Source organism: Pinus tabuliformis, chromosome 4_1, assembly GCF_031772625.1.
Source record: "Pinus tabuliformis cultivar Carrire ecotype Pingquan chromosome 4_1, CPIR1, whole genome shotgun sequence".
Lineage (NCBI taxonomy): Eukaryota > Viridiplantae > Streptophyta > Pinopsida > Pinales > Pinaceae > Pinus > Pinus tabuliformis.
Genome location: NC_142303.1, coordinates 444,595,283 through 444,601,943, shown reverse-complemented (window position 1 = coordinate 444,601,943; position 6,661 = coordinate 444,595,283).

Sequence of the window (6,661 nt, the reverse complement as noted above, 5' to 3'; positions counted from 1 at the left end):
CTGGAGCAGGGCAGGAGATCGCCCGCTCTGATACCATGTTAAACACACATGGACAGCAAAGACAATATGAAAGATAAAACATGCAATTCATTTTTTATTAACATGAGATATACATTTATAGTACAATATGTGACTCTTGGGTTTCAGATCCCAAGGTGTCTTGGACTGCTTTGATCTATTCAGCTTCCACACTAACCCATTTAGGATTAGGTGTCCAACAATTATTGGATATTTATAACATACCTCATGGCGATATTTACATCCATATACATCTGTACATATACCAAACATCACCCAAAACACATACCAAAACATATGCCAAAGAAATATACCAAAATATTCGCTCAACCAACAAACAAGGAAGGATACATAGCCCGCATGTGATCTGTTATCTCCCATGTAGCTTCATTGGGCCCAAAGTGCTTCCACTGCACTTTAACTTTATTGATTTCTCAGTTTTGGAGCATGAGCACCTTTTTCTGCGATATACAATGAGACTGCGATTGGGATTCTCCATCTGGCTCCATCTGTAATACAAACCATTCAATCACATGATCAACATCTTTAACATTATTCTTAAGAAATGACACATGGAAAACATATGGTATTTCACTGTTGGAGGCAGTGCAATTCGATAGGATACTGACCTAATCCTCTCAACACCCTTTTTAACAACTCACTCCAACTGATGGGAGTACTGCAACTCCACCCATAGAATGCCTCAAATACACTCATCTTCAAAGATTCATGATACCCATTGTTGTAAGTGAACTCTACTAGTGGAAGATACTCTTCTCACTTTCTCTGCTGATGCATCATGTACATCCTCAACATGTCCTACAATATCCTGCTGACCCTCACAATCTCTCCATCTTTCTATGGATAATAAGCTGTACTAAAGGCCAACTCTGTGCCCAAACCCGCAAATAACTCCTTCCAAATCTTGGAAGTGAACTTTTCATCCCTATCTCACACAACATTCCTTGTAAATCGATGCAATATAACCACATCTCTAATGAATACTTGTGCTACATCGCTAGATGAGAATGTAGGTTTCACTGGAATGAAGTGTGCTACCTTTTTCAACTTGTCCACCACTACCATGAAGGAATCATGTTGTCTCACTGTCATCGACAACCCTATGATAAAATCATGGAAATGACCTCCCATTTCCATTCAGGAATCACATTTGGCTATAACAATCCACTTGGATGCTTACAGTCTACCTTCACCCATTGAGAATTAAAACACCTAGCCAAAAACTTTGCTACATCCTTCTTCAGATTTAGCCAATAATAGAATTTCTTCACCACCGTCAGTGTCTTCTAATAGCTTGGTTGACCTGAATATGGTTTCACGTGAAACTCCCTAAAGATCACCTTCTTAGCTGACTGCTATCCGACACATATATCCTATCTCTAAATCTAACCAATACATATGTCATGAGATGATAGTCCACATTTGATGCACCTGCATCTGTACCTGTACCACCACATGTAACTATGCCTATACCACCACATGTAACTATACATGTACCACTACCTGAACTCTACTGCAACTTGTTTACAATCTCCATATACCATACATCCTGTTGACATGCCTGTAAGATCCTATCCTGTAGATATGTCCCATAGGAACTCATAGTTGTTATATGATTTACCTATATCCACATATTAAGAGCATTTTCGACCCTATTCTCTTTATCTTTGATATACCTGATCTCAAAATCAAACTCATTAATCGTGGCCAACCACCGAGCCTACTTGCCATTTAGATTTGGTTGTTCAAATAAATACTGCAAACCACTATGATCACTCATCAATACAAACCTCATGCCTAGAAGATAGTGCCTCCACATCTTCAATGCATGTATGATTGCTGCCAACTCAAGTTCATGCGTGGGGTAATTCTGCATTTTCTCATTCGGTTTTCGTGACTCATAGAATACCACCTGTCCATCCTGCATAATGACTCTACCAAGTCCTCTCTTACAAATATCTATACATACTACAAACTCTTTGTCTGGATTTGCAATATTTAACATTGGTACATGTGTCAACAACTACTTGAGCTCCTCAAAACTAGCCACACACTCCTCTACCCATTAAAACTCCTTAGCTTTCCTCTATAATGATGTAATAGGATAAGAAATCCATGAGAAGTTACTAATGAACTCTTGTAGTAACCTTCCAATCCCATGAAGGATCTCACCTCATCTACATTTCTAGGAGCTGCCCACTCCATGATGGCCCTTATCTTTTCTAGATCTATTGTTATTCCCTCCTTGGAAACAACATGTCCCAAGTAATGTACCTCATTCTGAAAGAAGTTTCACTTGCTGAGCTTAGCATACAACTGATTCTCTCTCAATAATCTCAAACGCTGATGCTAAATGCTCGACATGCTCTTCTTCATTTTTTGAATATACCAATATATCATCAATGAATATGATAACAAACTTCTCCAAATACAAACACAACACATTATTCATCAGGAACTTAAAGGTATTTTGAGAATTAGTTAAACCAAATGGAACTACAACAAACCAATAATGCCCATACCTGGTCTAGAAAGTTGTCTTGTAGATGTCCTCTTCTTTAATGCATACCCGATGATATCTAGATCTCGTATCAATCTTTGAGAATACTATTTCTCCCTTTAATTGATTGAAAGTGTTGTCAATCCTTGGTAATGGGTACCTATTCTTGGTGGTCACTTTGTTCAACTACCTGTAGTCAATGCATAATCTGAAAGTACTATCCTTCTTCTTCACAAACAATATTGGTGCACTCTAAGATCATTCACTTGGCCTAATGTATCCCTTGTCCAACATTTCCATCATCTACACATTAAACTCTACCAACTTAGGTGTGCTCATCTTGTAAGGTGCTTTTGATGCTAGAGCTACCCTTGGCACTAATTCAATAGAAAAGTATACTTCCCTGTGAGGTAGAAACTCTGAAATCAGGGAACACATCCTAAAACTATTGTAGAATTGGGTACTTTCTCAAAACATTTGCATCCTCATCTTCCTTAATTTTTTCAATAGAAATGTGCACTATGAATAGCACACACCCTTTTCTGTGACTATGTTTTGCCTGCATAATTGTCACCATCCTAACTAATGTCTCTTTCTTCTTACCTTGCAAAACTCTTTGTTCCCCATTGTCATCCAAGCACTCAATGGCTTTGTCATAACAATCCACCTTGGTTCTATGAAGGTACAACCAATCCATGCCCAACAACATACTATATGATCCCAACAGTAATACATTCAAATGTGTTGCGATAGGCATACCATTCAAATCAAATGCACAAGATCTTACCCAATGGTGAACTCACTTCTTTGTACATGTAGCAAGCTACACTAACCAATACTTCGCGTACACTTCTTTATTCAAACCAAACTTATCCACTAGGTAAGGATTAACATAACTATAGTTAGATCCAGGGTTAATCACAATCAAAACAACTTGATCAAAAAGCTTACATTCCATATCAATGATAGATGCTTGATGGTTTGCCTGTCTATTATCCAATGTTGCATAGATATGAGGAACACTCTAAACAACATCCCCAACGGTCTACTCCTCCTAGGCACTATATATCTAAGGCCTACCACCATGATACTGTGGAAAATCTCTCCTACGATGATCTCCTTGACAAGTCCAACACCACACGGGATCGTTATTCTACTCCTCTGGTTGAAGTCTGTGTCCTCTGTCAGATACATTAAAATTCTTAGGTGGTGCAACATTCTCTTTATTACATGAATCCTAAGGTCGTGATCGCTTCTTGTCCCATTTTCCCTTGTTCTTTGCATTACCCTTCCATTTCAGCTTAGTCTCAGACCTGTGCTTTGATTGTTCATAGCAATGTTTTATCTTTCAGATGGCCTCCTCCAATGATATAGGCTCATCAAACTCAATCCTGTATTTGAACGTAATCGGTAACCCACTAGTGAATCTTTGAATCTTGGCCTTCTCGTCCTTGAGGTAAGGCACATACCTCAGTAGCTCTAAGAACTTGCTAGTTTACTCCTCATATGTCATCGATCCCATCTTTAGCTCATAAAATTCTTTTTCCCTCTCATCAAAGTATCTCTCCGATAGATACTTATTCTTGAATAATATCTCAAACTCACTCCAAGTCAAGTCCTCCTCATGAATACCTCTAACATTCTTGACATCTTCCCACCAAATGTCTGCTTTACCTTTAAGACTGAGTGTATCTATTAGGGCTTTCATGTTCTTTGAGTAATCATGCAACATGAAGAACTTTCTCATACCAAACAGCTATGCCTCTGCATCCTATGATTTCTTCATCTCTCCATCAAATGTAGGCGCCTTTGATTTCTTAAACTCATCTGGAAAATACCCCCTATCACTCCTCCTGTAAGGATGATAGTAATGCCAATCATCATGCCCGTTATCGGGAAATCTAGTGTCCACTTGGACCTGCTAGTCCCACTAAGACTGGTAGCTATCTTAGAAACAAACAAACTAAAACTACTTTCGTTTTCCTTTATGAGAAGTAGATAAGAGGGGAATGAAGGACACCAACCTCAGTCTTGTGCTTGGTTCCTTGCTCGGTTCCTCTCCCTTCTGACAGATCCTTGCCGCTTCTCCTTCGTCTACCCAGCTTCAAAGAGCACCTGTGGAATCAAAGCAGCATAATACTATCAAAGAACAGAGATCTACAATCATAAACAATATAGGACCAGATATATATTGACCACACAAATGCATATATCATCAAACATACAAGAATGTGGAGGAAAAATTGAATAGCTTTATTAATATCAAGAATAGCAAAGAGGATTACAACCAATTGTTTTGACCCAGCGTCATCCTCCAGCATGAAAGCCCTTCTTTCACCTCATGAAAACTTAGATCACCAAACACTATGATATTCCACCAAGAAACCAAAAACACTTCCTTACAAGATACAAAATTCCAGCCTCTGGATCTCTGGGATGAGGGATCCATATATAGATGATTGCAGGGGGGTGAGTCAGCTTCTGGGATTTTGATTAGTGTCCTCTCTCTGATAGTTCTTGATTCCACTTGGAGATTGATGATCTCTTACTCATCCCTGGGCAAATTTAGAGAGGCAAGTGTCACAGGAGAAGTTTCTGGAAGATTCCATGATGATCCACCTTGCAAACTGTCTCTGCCATTTGTCTACTCTCATCCATCACACCCTACAGAAGGGCTTTTCAGTATGCATCGCACCCTTTTTCACTGAGCAGGTGGGATGCATCGCACCCTCTGCACTGGGCAGTCTGTATGGTCCAGCTTTGACCAGTTCTGAGCAGTTTTCTGTGGAGAACTTCTGGGAGATGATGTAATCAACTGACCTTGTTCCTTTAGGGTATGAAACAACACTTTTAGGGACTTAGGAGCCCTTGGTTTATGGACATGTATGATTGGGGTTGCAGTGCCCAAAAATGTCTATAACAGTTGCCCCCTAAATTTTTTCCCTGGTTGCCAATTTTAGCACTCCCTCTCAACCAGGGAGAACTTCATCTGCAATCTGTCTATCGGTCATTACTATTCATCCATCAAATGCACTCCCCTATACAGCCTGACCCTTGCCCTGCTATACTCTATTCTTCCTGTTCTACTTTGTCTTGTTCTGCCTTGTACTGATTGGTACTGTTTTTCTCTGTTCTACTCTGCTCTTGCATTGTTCTGTTCTGCTCTACTTTTGTCCAGATTATGAAGAAGAAGAAATGATCAAGGATGTATCATACTGACTCAAAGTCAGTATCAGAGTATGTACCACTGGTCCCAGACCAGTCTCAACCAACTCGAAGTCAGCATCATAGTGAGTACAACTCCACTGGTCCTAGACTAGTATCATCCTCCACTGACTCAAAGTTAGTCTCAGAGTGTGTACCACTGGTCCCAGACTAGTCTCAGTCGACCCGAAGTTAGCTTCATAGTAAGTACCACTCCTACCACTGGTCCCAGACCAGTATCGTAGTCTGAGAGAGTCTAGCACTGGTCCCAGACCAGTCTCAACCGACCCGAAGTCAGCGTCTTAGTATGTACCACTCTCACTGGTACCAGACCAGTACTGCACTGACACAAATTCAGTCTCGGAATATGTACCACTAGTCCCAGACTAGTCTCAACCAACCTGAAGTCAGCGTCATAGTATGGTACAACTCCTACCACTGGTCCCAGACCAGTATCATTGATCCCAGATCAATGGAGGTCATCATAGCATAGGGAGTACGGTAGATACAACGATGTGTCCATCAGTACTACTATGGTCCCTAACTTCATTTCCCTGCTCATTGATCAGATGAGAGGTACTTCCCATGAGTCCCATATTACATGGGTAGGATGCCTCGACAGGAGAACTAATCAATCCTGTCCTCACAGGAGAACAAATCGATCCTGCTACAATCGCCATGGAGAACACATCAATCCAGGCCGCCATGGAGAACACATCAATCCAGGCCTCACAGGAGAACACATCAATCCTACTACAATCACCATGGAGAACACATCAATCCAGGCCTCACAGGAGAACTAATCATCCTGCTACACAGGAGAGTGAATCGTCCTGTTCCACAAGAGAGCGAATCATCTTGTCCCACAAGAGAGCGAATCATCTTGTTCCACAAGAGAGCGAATCATCTTGTTCCAGT